The following is a 26194-nucleotide window of genomic DNA, read 5'->3' as shown; positions in this document are numbered from 1 at the left end:
TCTGAAGAGGAGAGGCGAAAAGGATCGGAGGACCAATATGCGGCGTGGTAAGTGTCCATGGTTCTTTTTAATAAGAAATAGTACACATGAACAACTGAATACAAAAACAATAAACGTGGAATGAACGAAACCCAAAACAGTACGGTGGTGAAAAACACAGACACGGAAACAAACACCCACAAACACACAGTGAAACCCAGGCTACCTAAGTATGATTCTCAATCAGAGACAACTAATGACACCTGCCTCTGATTGAGAACCATACTAGGCCAAAACATAGAAATACCCAAATCATAGAAAAACAAACATAGACTGCCCACCCCAACTCACGCCCTGACCATACTAAATAATGACAAAACAAAGGAAATAACGGTCAACGTGACAGTACGCCCCCCCCAAAGGTGCGGACTCCGGCCGCAAAACCTTAACCTATAGGGGAGGGTCTGGGTGGGCGTCTGTCCGCGGTGGCGGCTCTGGCGCGGGACGCGGACCCCACTTCACCATCGTTTTAGTCTGCCTCATTGTCCGCCTCCGTGGCTTCCTAACCATGGCAACCCTTCTAAATGACCCCACTGGACAGAGGGGCGGAAGCTCGGGACAGAGGGGCAGAAGCTCTGGCGCCTCAGACTCCGGCAGCGCCGGACAGGCGGGAGACTCCGGCAGCGCCGGACAGGCGGGAACACCTGTAGGGAGGAGACAGAGAGACAGCCTGGTGCGTGGGGCTGCCACAGGAACCACCAGGCTGGGGAGACCTTCAGGAGGCTTGGTGTTAGGAGGAGACACCTGAAGGACCGGGCTGTGGGGGAGCACTGGTGCTCTGGTGCGCAGCTTTGGCACCACTTCCCCAGGCTGGGTAACTACTCTAGCCCGGACCCTCCAGAGTGCAGGCACAGGTTGAACCGGGCTGTGGGTAAGCACGGGAGATATAGTGCCTACTACGCGCACCTCTCCCTTAGGCTCCGCTCCCACATTTGCCCGGCACGAGCGGAGCGCAGGCATAGGACGCACTGCACCCACCCAGCGCCCCGGAGACACAGCACGCAGAGCCGGCGCAGGACACCCTGGCCCGAAACGGCGTACCGGCGACCAGACACGCTGACCAAGCACCATACGCCTTGGCTGGATGCCCACACTCGCATGACACTCTCGGGGGGCTGCTCTATAGCGCACCGGGCTATGGGCACGTACTGGCGACACCGTGCGCTTCACCGCATAACACGGTGCCTGACCAGTACACAGTAAGCTCAGGTCTGCTACCTGGCTTATAATAACCCACCCCAAAACATTTTGGAGGCTGCCTCTAAGCGCACTGGTCTGCCTCCCTGGCTTCAGCCCTGTCACACCTGTCCTTTACTAGTTGAAAAATATCCTCAAACGCTTGTCAGATTCCCATTTGCTGGTAGGAAAGTAGAAATTTATTAAGTTGTACTGCAGCCTAAGGGGGTCCCCTAATATAATCTTGGGGCTCACCGTAACCCACCCCAAAACATTTGTCCAGGAGGGCTGGCCGCTGTTGTTGCTGCTGCTGCTGCTGCTGTCGTCGCTGTCTTTTACCACGCCGCTGGTCCTTGGTTGGTGGGTGTTTCTGAGGGCCTCCTCATATCTTCCTGAAGAGGAGAGGCGAAAAGGATCGGAGGACCAATATGCAGCGTGGTAAGTGTCCATGGTTCTTTTTAATAAGAAATAGTACACATGAATAACTGAATACAAAAACAATAAATGTGGAATGAACGAAACCCAAAACAGTACCGTGTGGTGAAAAATACAGAAACAAACACCCACAAACACACAGTGAAACCCAGGCTACCTAAGTATGATTCTCAATCAGAGACAACTAATGACACCTGCTTCTGATTGAGAACCATACTAGGCCGAAACATAGAAATCCCCAAATCATAGAAAAACAAAAAGACGGCCCACCCCAACTCACGCCCTGACGATACTAAGTAATGACAAAACAAAGGAAATAAAGGTCAGAACGTGACATTCCCAGTCAAATCCTGTCCTGAAGTCAAGCTTCTGAACACCTCAACTCATGCCTCATACCCTCATTCAATCACTGCTGTGATCCCTATCAAAAACGGTGTAAGTAGCCCTCTCATTCCCATTCCCCATAATATTGTACTATAAATGTCTATATTAAATGCTTTAGGTTAAAATAATTACCCTTTGAAACACTTTGACATCTCCGTGTGTTCCGCGCCTATACCGTGGGTCTCCCATCCTCCTCAATTGTTCAAGTCACCAGCATCCACTGTTAGGCAACAAAAAAAAGAAGCCACAGAACACCCACTAATAATTACATTATTTTATCAAACTAGTTTAACTTGACTTTTTGCAGTAATCACTGATCTGGGTTTCAAGTATTTCTATGAAAAAAGTGTTTAACCAGAACCATACACAATGCACATCTACTAATAATGACCAAGCTCTTGTAGCAGATTCATGCATTATAGAAAATGAGCATGGGCCTCAAACAATCTGTCAAGCACAAGCCCACACTTGCTAATGAGTGGCCAGCTTAATCTTTCAACTTTAAGTCTAGCCAACTTCGATCTATATTAGCTAGTAGAACAGTTGAGCTGTTATGAACACACCTGTTTAAACTGTTTGGTCTGTCCACCTGTTTGAACAGAATGCTAGCCTGCTCACTTTGTTGAGATCAGGGGTGTCAAACATATACATTTAATTGTGTGGGGGTTGGGGAACAAACTCAATATACCTTAAACTGTGTAGAAATGATTATGGACTTCCATTCATACTGTTTCCTGACTGTCCAGCTCACTAATAATCACGAGACAGCCAGGGAGCATAAAACATTTTAAAAGCGATGAATAGAGAAAAAGAATTTGCACATTTTGGACGGCAATGAAAAATAAAACACATTTTCAGTGCAACCGCATTGAAGACCGCATTGAAGACCGAACAGCTGGTTTAGATGTTGAATTCAAGTTGAAGACTGAACAGCTGGTTAAGATGTTGAAATCAAGTGGTCTACCTACCTCTATAAAAATATGCACGTTGCCAATTCCTTATATAATGCTTTTTAAGCTCATTACAAGTGTATACAAATATACTGTTTAGTATTGTCTGCTCTACAAGCAATTTTAGGAGTTAAAACATAAAGAGGGTATCATTAGAGAGGTAAAGTTTTCCTATATTACAGTAAAATAATGTCTCGATGTGTTTTGGTGTTTATATGAGCGATTCTGTTGGACCAAACCATATTTGGTTTGGGACAGCTTTTTATCAGAGCGCAAAAGGCAATCAACAGTGTATATTGAGTGGCAGGGGAGGGGAGGGGCTTGGTGTGTGTGTGGGAAGGTGCACAATGCACAGCACAGAAAGAGCAAGGGAGAAGAGACCAAAGAGACAACTTGAGAACAAGCCATAAATGCAAAAAAAAAATAAAAAAATGAAATGCGATTCAGGCATATGAAAATTCACGCTACAAAAAATCTGTTTCAATTAACTCGATATATCCCCCAGCCCTAGCTGAGACTCAGTCCAATTCCGTTACCGTGAAATTCCCCTCACAATCAATCAATCAGTCTGGTTTAACCAGGCTAGTCTCTAGGACCTGCAGCATGCAGCACTCCCCCTCCTCCTTGGACATCTGATCTCACAGGGGGAAACAGCTGACCCTCTCTGACCCAGCCATGACACCATACAGTCCTGCAACACTGCAACAGCTGGGACCAGACACTGGCAATGTCTCTCTCTCTCTGTCACACACAGATGTGGAAATGTCCTTCACTGTATGCAGTACTGTACATCACACCTCTGTGGCAATGTCGCTCACACAGCGGCATTGCCACAAAGGTGTGGACACAGACAGAGACGAACAAACACACACACACAAACACAGAGAAATAGCCTAGGCTACTTACGCAGAAACATCCGAGATATTCATGAACAACATTCAGTGAAGGATTTGTTTTCCATGGAGAATAGTGTTGAGTCATTCACCATTACCTCATCAGGTGAAACCCTACACCTGTCCTGTCTCTAGTGAATGGAGGTCTGTGACTGTGTGTTGTAATCATTAATAGGTAATGGAAGGGAAGGGGCACGATGGACAGATTGCAGGCAGCTGTCAACAGCGATAGCGTCAGTAAAGAGCATTCCATGAACAAGAATCCCATAGGCCACAGCTGGACATCTAATCACTCCTCCAACACAACATAGTAAACGGATACTGAAGGCATCAGCCACACAATGTCAAACTCCAAATAAGACTAGAATATCTGTATAGATATGGTATGGTCTTATTTTGAACACACACACAGGCCACACTCTCATTGCCAAACAGAGACACACAACCTCACCAGCATAACAACGATGAACATATAGGCTAGATAGCAACACACCGCCAATCAAGCTGCCAGCTATGAGTGGAGTCCTCTGTTTATGACAACACTACTGATGTGCTGATGTACTGTGTGTGTGTGTGTGTGTGTGTGTGTGTGTGTGTGTGTGTGTGTGTGTGTGTGTGTGTGTGTGTGTGTGTGTGTGTGTGTGTGTGTGTGTGTGTGTGTGTGTGTGTGTGTGTGTGTGTGTGTGTGTGTGTGTACTCAGCCCAAATTGATTAGTAAAAGAGCTTCACATCCATCAAGTCAACCCACTCCCTAGCCAGCCACTGCTCCAGCCCCTTTTTCAATTCAACTTCTCTGCATCCCAAATGGGACCATATTCCCTATTTAGTGCACTACTTTTAACCAGGGACCATAGTCAATAGTAGTGACTAATATCGGAGATAGTGTGATTTTTGGGAAGCACTCTTTGTGTCTGAGTCACTGTTGTTGCTGCGGTTGCTGCTGCAGAACACCTCTGTGGATGGGGGGAGGGAGACAAACCATAATAATGACAGACTGGCTAGGCCTAGACATTGCACATGCTCAGCTACTGTATAACTAGCTAACAACACCATGTGTAAAGGTCTACTACTGAATCTGTGACATAAGACCTGCATCAAAAGTGACAAGTTGACAACACTAATCACATCCTTAACTAGTGTTTCTACAGAAAGGTGCAGTTCAAGTCAAGTGTCCTTCCATCCACATTCTAAGCAGTTAACCAAACACATTAAAGACATCTCATCTCAGACTCCTGGTGTCAGCCTTAATCCACTATAACCTTTTTTTGTGATCAAGTTTATACTTTTTTGAGTGACAGGACAAACAAAAAAACACAAACCAACAGACATTACACAAATACATATTTATCCACCCCACAATATGTTAATATTCTCTGATTTTGCACCATGCAGTCAAGAGATGGACAATTCAGTCGAGAGATTGAGAGTTCATAGCCTAGCAGGCATAAACTGACAGGATTTGAGCTCTCCAATGCTCATCTGATCCTACGTCATTTGCCAAGATGCCTTAGCCTGGAATTCAAATTTTATTGGTCACATACACATATTTAGCAGATGTTATTGCGGTTGTTTGCGTCTGCAAACTTGATGATTGAGTTGGAGGCGTGCGTGGCCACGTAGCAATTTGTAAGTCGCTCTGGATAAGAGCGTCTGCTAAATGACTTAAATGTAAATGTAGTCATGGGTAAACAGGGAGTACAGGAGGGGGCTGAGCATGCACCCTTGTGGAACCCATGTGTTGAGGATCAGTGAAGTGGAGGTGTTGTTTCCTACCTTCACCACCTGGGGGTGGCCCATCAGGAAGTCCAGGACCCAGTTGCACAGGGCGGGGTTCAGACCCAGGGCCCCGAGCTTAATGAAGAACTTGGAGGGTACTACGGCGTTGAAGGATGAGCTATAGTCAACGATCAGCATTCTTACATAGGTATTCCTCTTGTCCAGATGGGATAGGGCAGTGTGATGGCAATGGCATCGTCTGTGGATATATTGGGGCGGTATGCAAATTAAAGTGGGTCTAGGGTGCCAGGTAGGTTAGAGGTGATATGATCCTTAACTAGCCTCTCAAAGCACTTCATGATGACAAAAGTAACTACTACGGGGCAATAGTCATTTAGTTCAGTTGCCTTTGCTTTCGTGGGTACAGGAACCATTGTGGACATCTTGAAGCAAGTGAGGACAGCAGACTGGGATAAGGAGAGATTGATTATGTCCGTAAACATTCCAGCCAGCTGGTCTGCGCAAGCTCTGAAGACCCGGCTAGGGATGCCGTCTTGGCCAGCAGCATTGCGAGGGTAAAACATGCTTAAATGTCTTACTCACGTCAGCCACGGAGAACAAGAGCCCACAGTCCTTGGGAGCGGGACGCGTCGTTGGCACAGTGTTATCCTCAAAGCAAGCGAAGAAGGTGTGTAGCTTGTCCAGGAGTAAGATGTCGGTGTCTGTGATGTCGCTTCATGCGCATGTGTGCGCCTGTGTGTGTGCATGCGTACGTGCGTGTTTGCCCTGGCCCTGTAGAACACCTCAGTGGAAAATAAGAGGGTGGTAGGGATCAGCAGCGCCCACATTAAAAGTACTGGTAAGAGGGCAGAGGACACACACACACGTGTTTGGGTAAGCAAAATCTAAAGGTTCACACTTAGAAGAGTTTTGTGTGTTGTTGGTTGAGACTTGAGAGGGTGCGTGTGTCCCATTATGAGAATAGTTCTCTTCTTGTCAAGTTTCCTTCAGAATCACAGCCCTTCTGTGTCCTTGTGGGGAATCTTCACAAGGCAGTCGTAATAAAATCATTAGCCTTTCTTCCCATTAAGCCAGGGGTTACTGCATTGTGTTCATTTAGTCATATAACATTACTCTAATAGCCAGTGGTGTCTCTCTCTCTCACACACACACACGCAAACACACACACATTTTAGTGTCAACTGCAATCAGAGCTGGAGGATAATCCTGTTTCAGTCCTCTCCACACTCCTTTTCCCAATGTGTTAGAATGTCAAGGCCAGGGTATTTCTTCTAGTGCTTCTCATAATAACATAATCATAACTCTTCCTTGGCGTTCCAGACTATTTTCATTTACCTTTAACTTTGACAAGTGAAAAATTGTTTTTCCTTAATTCCTTGTGTCCTCCTTCTCAAAATGCCTTAGAGGACAAGGTCCAAGGGGCGGGACCTGGACAATTGAAAAGACAATTGAGAAAGAAATAGAGGAAGATAGAGTGTTGGCGATGGAAATTCAATATCAGACAAGAAGCCACACTGCATCACATGAACTGTCTTGTGTGTGACTTCGGTCGCCAGTTGTGCGGTGTTTTCTCCGATACATTGGTGCGGCTGGCTTCTAGGTTAAGCGAGCAGTCTGTCAATAAGCAGTGCGGCTTGGCAGGGGTGTGCTTTGGAGGACGCATGGCTCTCGACCTTCACCTCTCCCGAGTCCGTACAGGAGTTGCAATGATGAGACAAGACTGTAACTATCAATTGGACATCACGAAATTGGGGAGAATAAGGGGTAAAGAAATATATAATAATAAAAACATGTTTAAAAAAAGAACTGTCTTTTGTGTTATGACAACAGGTAAGATTCTTCAGTTAGGGTAGGCCTAGTTCCACAGAGGTGATAGCTTCTCCAGATAAACAAGTCTTCCTTTAGTGTGACATTCCAGTTGCGTACCAGAGCAACTCAATAAAATGACCTGCAGGCAGCACTGCATCTTCCTGTTGCTTTGGCTTAGAGATACTGACTGTAGTCGGCCTATGACTAAGGGTTGTTGCTAAACATCAGCTGACAGGCTGTACTTAGGGCTCTGAGTGACAAAATGTTAACAAGACAGGTTGTAGGCTAATGTCAAGGCTGTGTCTAGACTTGAAAGTTTATGCAGCTTTAGTATTCTGATCATGGAATTACGAATGATCTACACCTACATTAAATGTGTCTACCGTGTGTCCGGATTCCTTTACCCGCGATATATTCAAATGTCAATATGCATTCTACAAATGGTGGAATAGGCTAAATATGAAAACACAACAACTACTGACGGCAGGAGCTAACTACTGTAACTAACAAGCCAGCTAACCTCTGTAGCTAGCCAGCAAGCTAGCAAGCAACGCTAAAGGATTGCAAACGGGTTAGCATAACTCTAGCCAAACAAAAAAGTGTTTTTCTAATTATTATGAGGCCAACAAACACGTTCCTCACACACTAGGAATGTGTTTTCTGGAGAATTATGAGAAGAGTACTGATGACGTCTCCCACTGTACGCGCTTTCGGCAGACTGGTTGTGTCCAGACTAAGGAGAAATTCATACACAATGCATCCCTGACCACCTCCTGAAGTGGTAAGCCAGATCTGAACACCATCTGACCACAAAACGATTTTTGTCCGTCTAGACCTGTCTTTTCAATGCGATCTTCGTATTCTGATAGCAGAAGTTGCATGTAAGTGTCAATTGTAGACACGACCTGAGAGAAGATGCAGAGTTGTTGGTCATGAATTAACAAGTTTCATTCAGCAACAAACCTCTGAAAGATTTCCAAGCAGGACCAATTAACACATTCCACAGGCTTGCTGTGAGGGAGAGAGAACTGGCCATGGCCATGCTGAGGATTCATCATAACTTACTGATTACTGGGCAGCCAGGGGCCAAAGATAGAGAAAGGGGGCCAGGCCGGGACAATGGCTTTAATTTTCTAGGACCAGTAGGGGGGCAGGGGCGAGAGGGTCTATGCACCCGGGCCCTCCACTAGTTATCCCATTACACAGTGTGTACACACCACACAGGATGTGAATAAGGGTGAACTGTATCGTTCTCTCTGCCTGAAAATGGACATCAAGGGACTTTCCAGTTTCCACATAATTGAGCATATGTGCCACTGGCTGAAACAAAGATTCAAATGACGTTAACTAGTTGCTCGGAGTTTCCTTTGAAAAAATTCAGGACAACTGTTAGTTAGTTCCTTTACTTTGTTATAGAGAACATTGCTAGCAAATGATGTCATGCTCCCGCATAGATTCCCACAAAGTTGTTTATGAAACTGGGTGCACAGCAGTCTGCATGGTGTGTGTGTGTGTGTCCAGTGGGGTAAAGTACTTAAGTAAAAATACTTTAAAGTACTACTTAAGTAGTTTTTGGGGGCATCTGTACTTTACCATTTATGTTTTGGATAACTTTTACTCCACCACATTCCTAAAGATAATACTGTACTTTTTACCCCATTAATTTTCCCTGACTCCCAAAAGTACTCATTACAAATGCTTAGCAGGTCAGGAAAATGGTACAAATCAAACACATCAAGAGAACATCCCTGGTCAAACGTTTGACTACTTTTGATACTTAAGTATATTTAAAACCAAATACTTTTGGACTTCTACTCAAGTAGTATTTTACTGGGTGACTTTCACTTTGAGTAATTTTCTTCACTTTTACTCTAGTAAGACAATTGGGTAATTTTCCAGCACTGTGTGTGTGTCCTATTGCAATAAAAAAAAACATTGTCTGTGAAACCCAAAACAAATGAGTGAGCACTGAGCAACCCTCACACCCCTCCCTGTTAATTGCTACAACTGACCCAAATAAGCCTGCCACGCGGAAGAGATTCACATAATAAGATTCACACACTGGCAAATGTCTCTAGGGCTGTGATGATTTTTGTATAACCATATAATCGATCATTATGGGTGAAGACCATCATGAAAATGAAATAACCACCATAACTATTTTAATAAAGAAATATAGAGGTAACTGCTGAAATAAAGGAAACACCAACATAAAGTGTCTTAATAGGGCATTGGGCCACCACAATCCAAAACCGCCTCAATGAACCTTGGCATAGATTCTACAAGTGTATGGAAATCTATCGGAGGGATGCAAAACTATTCTCTCAAGATATGAGAGAATGTCCTGGTAAGCATTTTAATACATGACCCAAAGCATGATGGGATATTAATTGCTTAATTAACTCAGGAACCACCCGTGTGTGGAAGCACCTGCTTTCAATATACATTGTATGCCTCATTTACATTTCAGTGATTTTAATATTTTGGCAGTTATAGTCAACACACTTTACCCAAAAGTAGCAAAGTAAAAGTAATCCTGGTTTATATCTGACAGCCGATATAAGGAGAGATGAGAGGAGGAAAAACGAACCAGTTTTCAAATTTTGTGTTGTGGAACAAACAGCTGAGCGGACTGAAGACTGGACAGCCGGACATTCAAAAAGATAAAATGCGCAGTTGGGTATCATGTTTATAACGTTATGAAACTTTGCTGCTCCTTGTTTGAGAAAGCCTAAGGTAGCCTAGGTTGTTTATACATTTAAGGAAAGGAGAAATATTTGATTGTGTCTAATATATTCTGGTGGCTATGATTGACGGGTCCTTTTACCGGTGTGTGCGTGTATGAGTTCACATATTTTCTCTGTTGGCCAGTATGTCCATTCAGAAAAGTTCCTAAAGTAGCCTGTCTGGACTCTCTCTCTTTAATAAGAATCAAATGCTCCTGGTAAAAGGCCTATTTTCAATAAAGGCCCTTTCTCACCAAGTCAAATATTTATTTTTTAGAAACAAAGAAAAATAGAAAATTCGAACACCTGTCTTGTTTATGACACCTTTCACACCAATTGCAAAATATTGTTTTGTTGATCAACATACAGTGCCTTGCGAAAGTATTCGGCCCCCTTGAACTTTGCGACCTTTTGCCACATTTCAGGCTTCAAACATAAAGATATAAAACTGTATTTTTTTTGTGAAGAATCAACAACAAGTGGTACACAATCATGAAGTGGAACGACATTTATTGGATATTTCAAACTTTTAATAAAAATCAAAAGCTGAAAAAAAATTATTCAGCCCCCTTAAGTTAATACTTTGTAGCGCCACCTTTTGCTGCGATTACAGCTGTAAGTCGCTTGGGGTATGTCTCTATCAGTTTTGCACATCGAGAGACTGAAATTTTTTCCCATTCCTCCTTGCAAAACAGATATAGCTCAGTGAGGTTGGATGGAGAGCATTTGTGAACAGCAGTTTTCAGTTTTTTCCACAGATTCTCGATTGATTCAGGTCTGGACTTTGACTTGGCCATTCTAACACCTGGATATGTTTATTTTTAACCATTCCATTGTAGATTTTGCTTTATGTTTTGGATCATTGTCTTGTTGGAAGACAAATCTCCATCCCAGTCTCAGGTCTTTTGCAGACTCCATCAGGTTTTCTTCCAGAATGGTCCTGTATTTGGCTCCATCCATCTTCCATCAATTTTAACCATCTTCCCTGTCCCTGCTGAAGAAAAGCAGGCCCAAACCATGATGCTGCCACCACCATGTTTGACAGTGGGGATGGTGTGTTCAGGGTGATGAGCTGTGTTGCTTTTACGCCAAACATAACGTTTTGCATTGTTGCCAAAAAGTTCAATTTTGGTTTCATCTGACCAGAGCACCTTCTTCCACATGTTTGGTGTGTCTCCCAGGTGGCTTGTGGCAAACTTTAAACAACACTTTTTATGGATATCTTTAAGAAATGGCTTTCTTCTTGCCACTCTTCCATAAAGGCCAGATTTATACAATATACGACTGATTGTTGTCCTATGGACAGAGTCTCCCACCTCAGCTGTAGATCTCTGCAGTTCATCCAGAGTGATCATGGGCCTCTTGGCTGCATCTCTGATCAGTCTTCTCCTTGTATGAGCTGACAGTTTAGAGGGACGGCCAGGTCTTGGTAGATTTGCAGTGGTCTGATACTCCTTCCATTTCAATATTATCGCTTGCACAGTGCTCCTTGGGATGTTTAAAGCTTGGGAAATCTTTTGTATCCAAATCCGGCTTTAAACTTCTTCACAACAGTATCTCGGACCTGCCTGGTGTGTTCCTTGTTCTTCATGATGCTCTCTGCGCTTTTAACGGACCTCTGAGACTATCACAGTGCAGGTGCATTTATACGGAGACTTGATTACACACAGGTGGATTGTATTTATCATCATTAGTCATTTAGGTCAACATTGGATCATTCAGAGATCCTCACTGAACTTCTGGAGAGAGTTTGCTGCACTGAAAGTAAAGGGGCTGAATAATTTTGCACGCCCAATTTTTCAGTTTTTGGATTTGTTAAAAAAGTTTTAAATATCCAATAAATGTCGTTCAACTTCATGATTGTGTCCCACTTGTTGTTGATTCTTCACAAAAAAATACAGTTTTAGATCTTTATGTTTGAAGCCTGAAATGTGGCAAAAGGTCGCAAAGTTCAAGGGGGCCGAATACTTTCGCAAGGCACTGTACATATTTATCTGAGACACTGCCACTAAAAGGTTTGTGGGTTTGTTGTGTGAATTAATTTATACTCTTCTCTATGCCTGTTTTTTACCTTTGGAATGCATCAGTGCAGCAAGGTATCAATTTATCCAATGGAATCAAATTACACCAGAGCTAGGATACACGTCGCTCTTGTCATTCAAACTTCCCCGCCAGTTCATTGCCAAAGCTGTGCCCCATTTTATAGCCATTCAGAAAGCAACAGGATCGATCAATGTTTCTCTCCTGGAATAGCCCTATGTAACGGCCGTCGTTGGTGGAAGAAGAGGAGGACCAAGGTGCAGCGTGGTATGTGTCCATATTTATTAAATGAACACGGAAATAACAAAACTAACAAAGAGAACGACCGAAAACAGTTTTGGCTGGTGCAGACACACAACAGAAAACAGAAAATAATCACCCACGAAACACAATAGAAAACAGGCTACCTAAATATGGTTCTCAATCAGGGACAATGATTGACAGCTGCCTCTGATTGAGAACCATACCAGGCCAAACACAGAAATAGCAAATCATAGAAAAATTAACATAGACAACCAACCCAACTCACACCGCCCTGACCATACTAAAACAAAGACATAACAAAAGAACTAAGGTCAGAACGTGACACACTAGCCATATTACTTTTTAAAAAATTGCACAAAATAAATTTCAAACTATATTGCTATTCATTGTCTATATAGGTTACTTTTTTAAAAGCTATAGAGGAGAAAGAGAGAGGCCAGTGGAGTAGCCATCAGAGATGCATGAATTGCGCAAGGGAACATTGAAGACAGAGATGTAAGTTTGAAGTTAATTCATATATTAATGCATCATTCGTATAGCCTATATATCAGCGTATACAGTGCATTCGGAAAATATTCAGACCCCTTGACTTTTGACCCAATTGAATTGTGATACAGTGAATTATAAGTGAAATAATCTGTCTCCAACCTAATAATGACTCCAACCTAAGTATATGTAAACTACCGAATTCAACTGTATCTAATTATTGACAAGTTGACGAAGGTACAAGGTAAAAATCTGTCATTCTGCCCCTGAACAGGCAGTTAACCCACTGTTCCTAGGCAGTTATTGAAAATAAGAATTTGTTCTTAACTGACTTTCCTAGTTAAATAAAGGTAAAATAAAATTAAAATAAATGCTGCCAAACATACCCTTGTAAAACTGACCATCCTACTGATCCTTGACTAAAATAGCCTCCAACACTCTACTCAACAAATTGGATGCAGTCTGTCACAGTGCCATCTGTTTTGTCACCAAAGCCCCATACACTACCCACCATTGCGACCTGTACGCTCTCGTTGGTTGGCCCTCGCTTCATACTGGTCGCCAAACCCACTGGCTACAGGTTATCTACAAGTCTCTGCTAGGTAAAGCCCTGCCTTATCTCAGCTCACTGGTCACCACAGCAGCACCCACTCGTAGCACGTGCTCCAGTAGGTACATCTCACTGGTCACCCCCAAGGCCAATTCCTCCTTTGGTCGTCTTTCCTTCCAGTTCTCTGCTGCCCATGACTAGAACGAATTGCAAAAATCTCTGAAGCTGGAGACTCACATCTCCCTCACTGGCTTTAAGCACCAGCTGTCAGAGCACCAGCTGCCGATCTACCATTCCAGTGTTTAATTGCTATATTGTAATTATTTCACCACCATGGCCTATTTATTTCCTTAACTTACCTCATTTGCACTCACTGTATATAGACTATTTGTTTTCTTTGTGCTACTGTATTATTGACTGTTTGTTTTGTTTATTCCATGTGTAACTCTGTGTTGTTGTATGTGTCAAATTACTACGCTTTATCTTGGCCAGGTCGCAGTTGCAAATGAGAACTTGTTCTCAACTAGCCTATCTGGTGAAATAAAGGTGAAATAAAAATAAATCAAATAAAAAATATTAATAATACTCTGAGTAAAAGAGTATATTTTTGGATGTTCACCCTCCCAACATTATTTCCTGAACGACTTAATGATGAAATATGATGTTATGAATTTGAACATGAATTATGTGCCTATTTAAGATTACTCTGATGTTTTTCGTACGATGTAACGTAAACTCTCCTCATTCCTTATAAATGTGCGCAACTGCAACATTCATACGGGGCTACAAAGAAAACTAATGGGATTGTAGCGACTGTGTTGACGTCAAAATCGGGGGTGTCAACTACGTTTCTATTCAAGCGTTGATCGACATGGTAATGGCTCTATAGTTTTGGAGAAACGATGAAAAAACAAACCCTCCGTTACACCGTGACGTGTCATGTCGTAACGTACAGCACGCATGAAGCAACTATTTCTGTCTTTACAATCTCTCTCCACCAGGTGTAGCACTTCTCTCATCATTTAAAAACAAGAAATGGACAGTGACGGGGTTAAGAGGGGGATACCTAGTAATTTCTTGCGTCATCATTGCATGCGATCATCATTCTCAAAGCCGCTGTATGATTCTTAAAGTGTTTTATTTACATTTTAGAGGTGATAAGGTGATAAGTTGGACAGATAGTGGGAAAAAAAGCAATTTTCCCACACAACATCTCTCCTTCTCACTATCACGCATTAGTTTTGCTTCCCCACCCGCCATTTTTTTAAAGACCCAACGGAGCTCATTGCCTTGTTGAATTATGCAGAAACGGGCAGCGTGGGGGTCATGTAATTGATTCTGCTGGAAAGGGGAGAAATTGTGCTTTACAATGATATTGAATTTACAGTTGATCTGGAAGTATTACGTTTTTGGGGCGCTAAAATAAGGTCAAGTGTACGGACAAGGGCGATGTACAAAAGTGACGTTACCCAATGATTAATGAAAACTTGCTATGTCCTTATTGTGGTTTTACAGACGTGTATAATAAGTCTTATTTATACAATTCTGTAATATTTATGAAATACATATTGTTATATTTGGTAGCACTTATTTGTTTTTCCTTTGCCTCCAACCCCTTACAATGTGTGGAACGGATGTGGTTGGGGCTAGGTCTACATAAGAGTGCTAATTTTTTTTAAGCGAAAAAGCTCAGATGAAGGCCATGAGGCCAATATGTAAGCTTTTATTTGTGATACTATCAAGAGCAGTGTGTGGTTTCCTTTTTCCTTCACCTTCTGGCGTTTGGAAATTGCTCTCTATGATGAACCAGACTTGATTTTTTTTCCTGAAGTCTTCTTTTGATTTTCCCATGATGTCAAGCAAAGAGGCACTGAGTTTGAAGGTAGGCCTTGAAATACATCCATAGGTACACCTCCAATTGGCTCAAATTATGTCAATTAGCCTATCAGAAGCTTTTAAAGCCATGACATCATTTTCTGGAATTTTCCAAGCTGTTTAAAGGCACAGTCAACTTAGTAATTATAAACTTCTGACCCACTGGAATTGTGATACAGTGAATTATAAGTGAAATAATCTGTCTGTGTACAATTGTTGGAAAAATTACTTGTCATGCACAAAGTAGATGTCCTAACCGACTTGCCAAAACAATAGTTTGTTAACAAGAAATCTGTGGTGGTTGAAAAACAAGTTTTAATGACTACAAACCTAAGTGTATGTAAACTTCCAACTTCAACTGTACATAAGGTATGTAAACTTCCGACTTCAACTGTACATAAGTATTCAGACCCTTTACTCAGTACTATGTTGAAGCACCTTTGGCATCGGTTAAAGCCTCTTGGGTATGATGATGCTACAAGCTCGGTACACCTGTATTTGGGGAGTTTCTCCCATTCTTCTCTGCAGATTCTCTCAAGCTCTGTCAGGTTGGATGAGGAGCGTTCCAGCACAGCTTTTTACAGGTCTCTCCAGAGATGTTCGATCGGGTTCAAGTCTGGGTTTTTCCTGGGCCACTCGAGGACATTCAGAGACTTGTCCCGAAGCCACTCCTGCATTGTCTTGGCTGTGTGCTTAGGGTCATTGTCCTGTTGGAAGGTGAACCTTCGCCCCAGTTTGAGGTCCTGAGCGCTCTGAAGCAGGTTTTCATCAATGATCTATCTGTACTTTGCTCTGTTTATTTTTACCTTGATCCTGAATAGTCTCCCAGTCCCTGCCGCTGAAAACATCCCCACACCATGATGCTTCAACATAGGGATGGTGCCAGGTTTCCTTCAGATGTGATCCTTGGCATTCAGGCCAAAGAGTTCAATCTTCGTTTCATCAAACCAGAGAATTTAGTTTATTATGGTCTGAGAGTATTTAGGTGCCTTTTGGCAAACTCCAAGTGGACTGTCATGTGCCTTTTACTGAAGAGTGGCTTCCATCTGGCCACTCTACCATGAAGGCCTAATTTGTGGAGTGCTGCAGATATGGTTGTCTTTCTGGAAGATTCTCGCATCTCTACTGAGGAACTCTGGAGCTCTGTCAGAGTGACCATCAGGTTCTTGGTCACCTCCCTGACCAAGGCCCTTCTCCCCAGATTGTTGTTTAGCGGAGAGGCCAGCTCTCGGAAGAGTCATGGTGGTTCCAAACTTCTTCCATTTAAGAATGATGGAAGCCATATTCTTAAATGGCTGCAGAAATATTTTGGAATCATTCCTCAGATATGTGCCTTGACACAATCCTGTCTTTGAGCTCAACGGACAATTTCTTCAACATATTGGCTTGGTTTTTGCTCTGACATGCACTGTCAACTGTGGGACCTTATATAGACAGGTGTGTGCCTTTCCAAATCATGTCCAATCAATTACATTTCCCACAGCTGGTTTACAATCAAGTTGTAGAAGCATCTCAAGAATGATCAATGGAAACAGGATGCGCCTGAGCAACATTTCGAGTCTCATAGCAAACGGTCTGAATACTTATGTAAATAAAGGTATTTCTGTTTTTAGTTTGAATAAATTACTAATACTTTCTAAAAACCTGTTTTCACTTTGTCGTTATGGGGTATTGTGTGTAGAATGCTGAGGAAATTGTTTTATTTCAGCAATTTTAGAATAAGGCTGTCACGTACTGAATACTTTCATGGGGCTGCAGGGTAGCCTAGTGGTTAGAGCGTTGGACTAGTAACCGGAAGGTTGCAAGCTGACAAGGTACAAATCCCCGAGCTGACAAGGTACAAATCTGTCGTTCTGCCCCTGAACAGGCAGTTAACCCACTGTTCCTAGGACGTCATTGAAAATAAGAATTTGTTCTTAACTGACTTGCCTAGGTAAATAAGGCCATGTATTTTAGAAGGCCTGCTAAAGTGAATCTAGGCGACCAGGTCTTTTTTTTTTTTTTTTAACTCAGTCCGGCTTTCAACTTAGTCTTGAAAGTTGTAATAGTAGAATGCACAGGGTGCAATTTCAAAATTGGGTAGCACATCATCAGTTTTCCTCTTGTCAGAAATGTACAGATCAACTAGCCCATGTCAGCTAACTTTTTTTAGCTAGGTTTTTTAGCCCATAGATTTGTATGTAATGTTTGATGTTTGAGTCACTCAAATATCACATGAATACACATTAGACATGGCAAAATGTAAAGAATTGCAATAAAATTAGCTTTAACTGCAAAATTGTCTCTGTATCCATGACAAAATGTGTAGAATTGCAGCAAATAAGATTTAAACCTGCAAAATGTTCCCTCCACCAACAGGAGGGGTGTGAACAGTTTGTGTCATGAACAGTGCTTCCAAGATCATCACGGCTCTAGTGTTGGTGGTAGTGGGAGAAATTCTCTGAGGAGTGAGTGCATAGGAAAAGTGAATCCATGGCAGGATAAGCCTAGCTACTGGATTGGTAACCCTTTAAAACTACAATCTGGGATTCATTTTTCCAGGTTTTCAAATCAAATGTTATTGGTCTCATACACATATTTCACAGATGTTATTGCGAGTGTAGTGAAATGCTTGTACAAAGTTGCTGAGAAGACATAAGCAGAGCTGCCATGGAGTTATGAGTTGGAGGGAAAGGGTTGTCTAGGGCTGGGTATGATTGCCAGTACTAATCCTTGTTCCTGTGAATGGCAATAGAAAGTATTATGTAATGGTCTGGTTCAGTGCTGAGGGCCTAGCTTCATACCTCCAGCTTAATTAAACACTAACAGATTTACCACAGCACAGCTCATTTAGCTAACTGTCTGACAGAAACTGTCTGAGAAAGAGCAGCAGGAAACAGCAGGAATACTATACTGTAGGCTACTTTGAAAGCAACACACTCACTTTGAATGCCCTGGCTGGCGGAATATGAGCTCTGTGTGGTCAGGGGGTAAACAGATGTTCTTGATCTGTTCTGGAAGGGAAATGCCAATGAATATTTGGGAAATATTACATTATCAGCCAATATCTCAGGGAAAATAACTTGGTAAATTCTAAATGTGTTATAGTCCAGGCTAAAGTTAGCAAAGTAAATGGAAGGAAATGTTGGAATTGGTTCCCACCTTCTTGTGGCCTATAATCAAGAACTAAGGCTAGAAGCATCTGTAATATTTTTTATTATTTTTATTTCACCTTTATTTAACCAGGTAGGCTAGTTGAGAACAAGTTCTCATTTTCCACTGCGATCTGGCCAAAATAAAGCATAGCAGTGTGAACAGATAACAACACCGAGTTACACACGGAGTAAACAATAAACAAGTCAATAACACAGTAGGGGAAAAAAGAGTCTATATACATTGTGTGCAAAAGGCATGAGGAGGTAGGCAAATAATTACAATTTAGCAGATTAACACTGGAGTGAAATGATCAAATGGTCATGTGCAGGTAGAGATACTGGTGTGCAAAAGAGCAGAAAGGTAAATAAATAAAAACAGTATGGGGATGAGGTAGGTGAATTGGGTGGGCTATTTACCAATGGACTATGTAAAGCTGCAGCGATCGGTTAGCTGCTCAGGTAGCAGATGTTTAAAGTTGGTGAGGGAGATAAAAGTCTCCAACTTCAGCGATTTTTGCAATTCGTTCCAGTCACAGGCAGCAGAGAACTGGAAGGAAAGGCGGCCAAATGAGGTGTTGGCTTTAGGGATGATCAGTGGAATACACCTGCTGGAGCGCGTGCTACGGGTGGGTGTTGCCATCGTGACTAGTGACCTGAGATAAGGCGGATCTTTACCTAGCATGGACTTGTAGATGACCTGGTGCCAGTGGGTCTGGCGACAAATATGTAGCGAGGGCCAGCCGACTAGAGCATACAGATCGGAGTGGTGGGTGGTATAAGTTGCTTTAGTAACAAAATGGATGGCACTGTGATAAATTACATCAAGTTTGCTGAGTAGAGTATTGGAAGCTATTTTGTAGATGACATCGCCGAAGTTGAGGATCGGTAGGATAGTCAGTTTTCCTAGGGTAAGTTTGGCGGCGTGAGTGAAGGAGGCTTTGTTGCGAAATAGAAAGCCGACTCTAGATTTGATTTTTTTGATTGGAGATGTTTGATATGAGTCTGGAAGGAGAGTTTACAGTCTAGCCAGACATCTAGGTACTTATAGATGTCCACGTATTCTAGGTCGGAACCATCCAGGGTGGTGATGCTAGTCGGGCGTGCGGGTACAGGCAGCGAACAGTTGAAAAGCATGCATTTGGTTTTACTAGCGTTTAAGAGCAGTTGGAGGCCACGGAAGGAGTGTTGTATGGCATTGAAACTCGTTTGGAGGTTAGATAGCACAGTGTCCAAGGAAGGGCCAGAAGTATACAGAATGGTGTCGTCTGCGTAGAGGTGGATCAGGGAATCGCCCACAGCAAGAGCAACATCATTGATATATACAGAGAAAAGAGTCGGCCCGAGAATTGAACCCTGTAGCACCCCCATAGAGACTGCCAGAGGACCGGACAACATGCCCTCCGATTTGACACACTGAACTCTGTCTGCAAAGTAGTTGGTGAACCAGGCAGGCAGTCATTAGAAAAACCGAGGATACTGAGTCTGCCGATAAGAATATGATGATTAACAGAGTCGAAAGCTTTGGCCAGGTCGATGAAGACGGCTGCAGAGTAATGTGTTTTATCAATGGCGGTTATGATATCGTTTAGTACCTTGAGCGTGGCTGAGGTGCACCCGTGACCAACTCGGAAACCAGATTGCACAGCGGAGAAGGTACGGTGGGATTCGAGATGGTCAGTGATCTGTTTGTTGCCTTTCGAAGACCTTCGATAGGGCAGGGCAGGATGGATATAGGTCTGTAACAGTTTGGGTCCAGGGTGTCTCCCCCCCTTTTAAGAGGGGGATGACCGCGGCAGCTTTCCAATCCTTGGGGATCTCAGACAATACGAAAGAGAGGTTGAACAGGCTGGTAATAGGGTTTGTGACAATGGCGGCGGATAGTTTCAGAAATTAAGGGTCCAGATTGTCAAGCCCAGCTGATTTGTATGGGTCCTGGTTCTGCAGCTCTTTCAAAACATCTGCTATCTGGATTTGGGTAAAGGGACAAGTTCTCATTTACAATTCCGACCTGGCCAAGATAAAGCAAAGCAGTTCGACACATACAAAAAACACAGAGTTACACGGAGTAAAACAAACATACAGTCAATAATACAGTATAAACAAGTCTATATACGATGTGAGCAAATGAGGTGAGATAAGGAAGGTAAAGGCAAAAAAAAGGCCATGGTGGCAAAGTAAATATAGATGGGGGGCGATCAATTCACAAATGGTGTCCATGGCACAGCTGGGAGCTGAGGGTGGGTCGGTAGCAGGCGGCAACAGTGAGAGACTTATTTCTGGAGAGATTCATTTTTAAAATGAGAAGTTCGAACTGTTTGGGTATGGACCTGGAGAGTATGACATTACTTTGCAGGCTATCCTTGCAGTAGACTGCAACTCCTCCCCCTTTGGCAATTCTATCTTGGCGGAAAATGTTATAGTTGGCTATGGAAATCTCAGAATTTAAGCCAGGATTCAGACAAGGCAAGGACATCAGGGTTGGCAGAGTGTGCTAAAGCAGTGAGTAAAACAAACTTAGGGAGGAGGCTTCTGATGTTGACATGCATGAAACCTAGGCTTTTTCGATCACAGAAGTCAACAAATGAGGGTGCTTGGGGACATGCAGGGCCTGGGTTTACCTCCACATCACCCGCGGAACAGAGGAGGAGTAGGATAAGGGTGCGGCTAAAGGCTATCAAAACTGGTCGCCTAGAGCGTTGGGGACAAAGAATAAAAGGAGCAGATTTCTGGGCATGGTAGAATATATTCAGGGCATAATGCGCAGACAGGGGTATGGTGGGGTGCGGGTACAGCGGAGGTAAGCCCAGGCACTGGGTGATGATAAGAGAGGTTGTATCTATGGACATGCTGGTTGTAATGGGTGAGGTCACTGCATGTGTGGGAGGTGGGACAAAGGAGGTATCAGAGGTATGAAGAGTGGAACTAGGGGCTCCATTGTAAACTAAAACAATGATAACTAACCTGGACAATAGTATACAAGGCATATTGACATTTGAGAGACATACAGTGAGGCATAAAATAATTGCAGGTGTTGATTGGGAAAGCTAGCTAAAACAACAGGTGAGACAACAACAGCTAATCAGCTAACACAACAACAGCAGGTAAAATGGCGATGACTAGGCAGAGAGGGTCAGATTAACTACACACAGAGCCTGAGTTCGCGGCTGGGACCGACAGATAAAATAAATAAATAATGGAGTACCGTGATTAATGGACAGTCCAGCAGGCATCAGCTATGTAGCCAAGTGATCATAGTGTCCAGGGGGCAGCAGTAGATGGAACAGGGAAGCCGCCACTACGCTAGCACGCGGGCGACACGGCGCTTAAAGTTAGTAGCCCGGGGCTAGTAGGAGCGTCTGCTCCGACGGAGGCCAGTTGAAGGCACAGCGGATGGAGTATTCGTCGGCAGGCCAGTCGTGGTGGTGCGGCGGGGCACCGTGTCGACAGAGAATCCAAGCCAGATGGTGAAAGAGGTATTGTGGAATTTAGTTTGCTAGCCGGGAGATGCGCCTGGCTCACGGCTAACTGGTGCTAGCTTCCTGGCAGTGGCGTTAGCCACTATAGCCAATCGGTAGCAGCGGTGATCCGGTGCCAAGGTCCAGAGTTTAGCAAGGATCCGGTGGAGTATTGGGCTCTAGCCGTGTATGAGTGTGGTTCGGGTGAACAGCTGAGTAGGCCGGGAGGTGGGACTCAAGGATAGCTTCGGTACTGGGTGCCACGGTGAGTGCAAGCTAGCTGTGAGCTAGCTAGCTGCAAGCTGTGCGCTAGCTAGCTGCAAGCTAGCTGTGAAGATCAGAAGTAGTGGTCCAGGGATTATGGCAGGAATCCGGCGTTGTTGTGGAGAGACAGTCCGATACTAGTAGACTAGCGAGTATTATCGAGGCTAAAAACAGGGCTGGTATCTGTGCAGAAGGTAAAAGCCGCTAGCAGTGGCTAACAATGACAAAATAGCTTATAGCTAATTAGCTGGTTAGCTTCTGGAGGTTCTTGAATGTGTTCTAAAATAAAAAATAATAGCGATTCCGTATCACATTGGGTGAGGCAGGTTACCGGAAGGTATAATCAAATTAAAAATCGAAAAGCGACTGAAAATAAAATTGAAATATATATACAAAAAATACGAAAAATCCCACTAGGGCCACCCATACAAATTGTATACACACACACACACACACACTACTATACTGTAGGTCTCTTTGGATAAAAGCTAAATACTTTCCCAATAGACTGTAGGAATGTCAGTGGCTCACAGACAAAGCAGTGCCAATGAGATGAGATCATATCGAGAAAACGGGCTTCTCACTTTTTCGACTGTTACAGTCCACCTGGGACTCACTCTTCACAGGAACCCACCCCATCTTGTGAAATAGAGGATTATGGCCACATCAAACAGATTAAATTAACATTTAGACAAAGAAAAAAATCCCAGCTTGACCACCCACTGACCCCTCTCAATACCTGTGCCTACTTCGTCCGTTCCAAAGAAAGTAGCCTTGCCACACTCCCATTTCTATAAGCGACTGGTCAACAGATTTACCCACTCACTCACTCTCACACATCTTCCACCCACAATGGGATTTATTATTTTCAGACACACCCCTCAAAGGGGACAGCAGAGAGACACAAGGGCGACAGACAAGACAGACAAGCCCCTACAGGGCACCCCAAGCATGTGAAACCTGCTCATGACTAAATAAATGACAAACCCCTTTGATGTGGGATTTTGGAAGGTACCCTCCCCTCCCTCCGTTTTACTGGCAACATTCAAGATCCCATATCACCCAGCTGTCCTTACTGGTAATTCCAACCCGTGACCAACTTCCCTACCTGGCACAGATAACTGGCACCACACCTGGCTAAACTGCAGGGAATGACATTCGGACAACTAAAACATGTTTATCTATAACCTTGTAAGGCTAAAAAATATTCTGTGGGAATGAACATCACTGAATGATGAAAATATTGGAGGTAGGTGAATGCAATTCATACCCCTTGACTTATTGCACATTTTGTTGTGTTGTCAATGACACATTATGGCAAATTGAAAACGTGTTTTTAGAAATTTTAGCAAATAGAATGGCCTTACTGAAGAGCTCAGTGACTTTCAATGTGGCTGTCACACCCTGATCTGTTTCACCTGTCTTTGTGATTGTCTCCACCCCCCTCCAGGTGTCGCCCATCCCCATTATTCCCCATTATTCCCTGTGTATTTATACCCGTGTTCACTGTTTGTCTGTTGCCAATTCATCTGTTTTTTTTCAAATCAACCAGTGTTTTGTGTATCAGCTCCTGCTTTTTCCAGTCTCTCTGTTCTCGCCCTCCTGGTTTTTATCCTTACCGGTCCTGACTCCGAGCCCGCCTGCCTGACCCTGAGCATACCTGCCATACCTCCCTTTGCCCCCCTCTGGATTACTGACCTCTGCCTTACCCTGACCCTGCCTGCCGCCAGGTACCGTTGCCCCACCTCTGGTTTACTGACCCCTGCCTGCCTTGACCTGTCTATTGCCTGCCCCTGTTGGAATATTAAACAATTGTTTATTTGACGTGGTCTGCATCTGGGTCTTACCTTCATACCTGATAGTGCTGTATAACGGTGCAACTTCGCCAATCTGGGCTTTATGGGAGAGTGGCAAGACGGAGGCCACTCCTGAGAAAAACGCACATGACAGCACAACTGGAGTTTGCAAAAAGCCACGTGAAAGACTCAGAGCATAAGGCAAAATATTCTGTGCTCTGATGTAATTCTTTGGCCTGAATGCAAAGAGCTATGTCTTGAGAAAACCAAGCACAGCTCGTCACACATCTAACACCAACCTTGTGGCCGCATCATCATGCTATGGGGATGCTTTTCAGTGGCAGGGACTAGGAGACAGGTAAGGATAGAGGAAACAATGAATGGAGCCAAATACAGGCAAATCCTTCATGAGAACCTGATTTTTAGACTGGGGCGAAGATTTATGTTCCAAAAGGACAATAACCCCGGGCATACAGCCAAAGCAAAGCTGGGATGGTTTCAGAACAAGAAGGTGAAAGTCCTTGAGTGGCCCAGCCAAACCCCAGACTTGAATCTCATTTTAAATCTGTAGATAGACTTAACAGAGTTTAAGAAAGTCTGCAAGGAACAATTGGGAAACGTCCCGAAATCCAGATGTGCATAGCTGATACAGGCGTACTGGACCAAATACGACTCAAAGCTGTAATCGCCGCCAAAGTTGCTTCTACAAAGTATTGACTCAGGGGTGTGAATACTTATGTAGATTAGATATTTCTGTACCTCATTTTCAACCAAAATAAATTGACCACAATTTGTCATTATGGGATATTGTGTGTAGAGGGGTGAGAGAAATTCAGGATGTAACGCAACACAAAATGAATGTGGAATCAGCCAAGAGGTACGAATACTTTCTGAAGGTCCTGTATCAAATTATTGCTTTCTGAAACTCCTAAAGTCACTCAAACTTTTATAAATTAAAGGGATAGCCTCATGTGGAATAGAAGATCATTTCAGCACCATTTTGATTGGGACAGCGCCATCGTGCAGCTTTGAGACAAGCGTGGGGATTAATCTTGATAAAGCAATGTCAGATGGTGCAACCGGCCCCTGGTGATTGAAAAAGACCACTTGTGCCAGTCAATGCAATACAATTCTACTCCGATGTGCGCTGCAGAAATTGTGAGAACGGTGCGCAAAACATCACATGCAAAGGACACTCTTAACCAATTTCTGATCAGGGTAATTGTTTGATAATGTGATTTTTTTCATTTTTTCCAATTGAATCTATATTCTGCTTGCCCGACAATTTTATTTTCCTGTCCCAGACAAGCAGACAAATGTTAATGTTGAGCCCTGCAGTAAACTGGCAACATGGCACAGTTGGGTAACAATGCTCTTATACCTTTGTAGTAGGCCTAATAGTGTGATTACTAAAGGACCCAGGCTAATTCAAGTTTCTTAGAAAACAAGATAAACAAAGGGGCCGGAGCTGAAGATATAACCCAGAGGTTGGGGACTCACTCACTTCCAGAGACTTACTGCCAGCTCCAGTCTGTCCAACACACAGACAAAGAAAGATGTCTTAATTTAGCCTAATGGGGTGATTACCTATAAAGCCCTAGACCTGAACTCATCCACTATATCATTAAAACCATCCTGCAAGGCTGATTAGGGTAAGACAAGTGGGTCTTTAAATACCAAGTGGTTCTTTAAATTAATAGGAAGGAGAGCACCAGCAGCCTTTATTCAGGGAAATTCTACTCGAAGCAGACGTATCAGGTCAATGTTATTGGAAGGCCTGCTTATCTGAGAGAGGGAAACACCCACACACCTCCTCTGAAAATATGACTGTGGATTGAACTAAGCAGGACAGCAGCCTGCCAGCATCTATTCAAACCAGATTGAAGCCTACTCATCAGAGGGTGACACGCACACACACATTCTTTTGGTCATTTTAGTAGACACACTTATCCAGAGCGACTTATAGGAGCAATTAGGTTTGAGTGCCTTGCTCAACGGCATATTGACAGATTTTTCACCTAGTTGGTTTGGGGATTCAAACCAGCAACCTTTCGTTTACTGGCCCAACGGTCTGTAGATTGGGTGAAGTGCAAAGTCTTCATCCAGAAACAAGCTACAGTATCTAGATACTGTGACAGCATCCCAACTGGAACCCATTCCCTTTATAGTGCACTACTTTGG

The 26194-nt window shown here is 43.4% G+C and overlaps 1 protein-coding gene across 6 annotated transcripts in view; it reads right to left on the bottom strand.

The window, feature by feature from the left end:
• LOC118383018 (MAGUK p55 subfamily member 7-like) overlaps positions 1 to 26194 on the bottom strand; it is a 268329-nt gene that overhangs the window by 223596 nt on the left and 18539 nt on the right. For 2 of the 6 annotated variants that reach the window (XM_052506919.1, XM_052506888.1), the window contains exon 2: positions 2167 to 2254. The exons of the other annotated variants lie outside the window; for them this stretch is intronic. The gene's annotated coding sequence lies outside the window, so the exon portion shown is untranslated. The remainder of the gene's footprint in view (positions 1 to 2166; positions 2255 to 26194) is intronic. 6 annotated transcript variants of the gene reach the window in all.

Source organism: Oncorhynchus keta, chromosome 4, assembly GCF_023373465.1.
Source record: "Oncorhynchus keta strain PuntledgeMale-10-30-2019 chromosome 4, Oket_V2, whole genome shotgun sequence".
NCBI lineage: Eukaryota > Metazoa > Chordata > Actinopteri > Salmoniformes > Salmonidae > Oncorhynchus > Oncorhynchus keta.
This window is presented reverse-complemented; position numbering and strand designations above follow the sequence as displayed.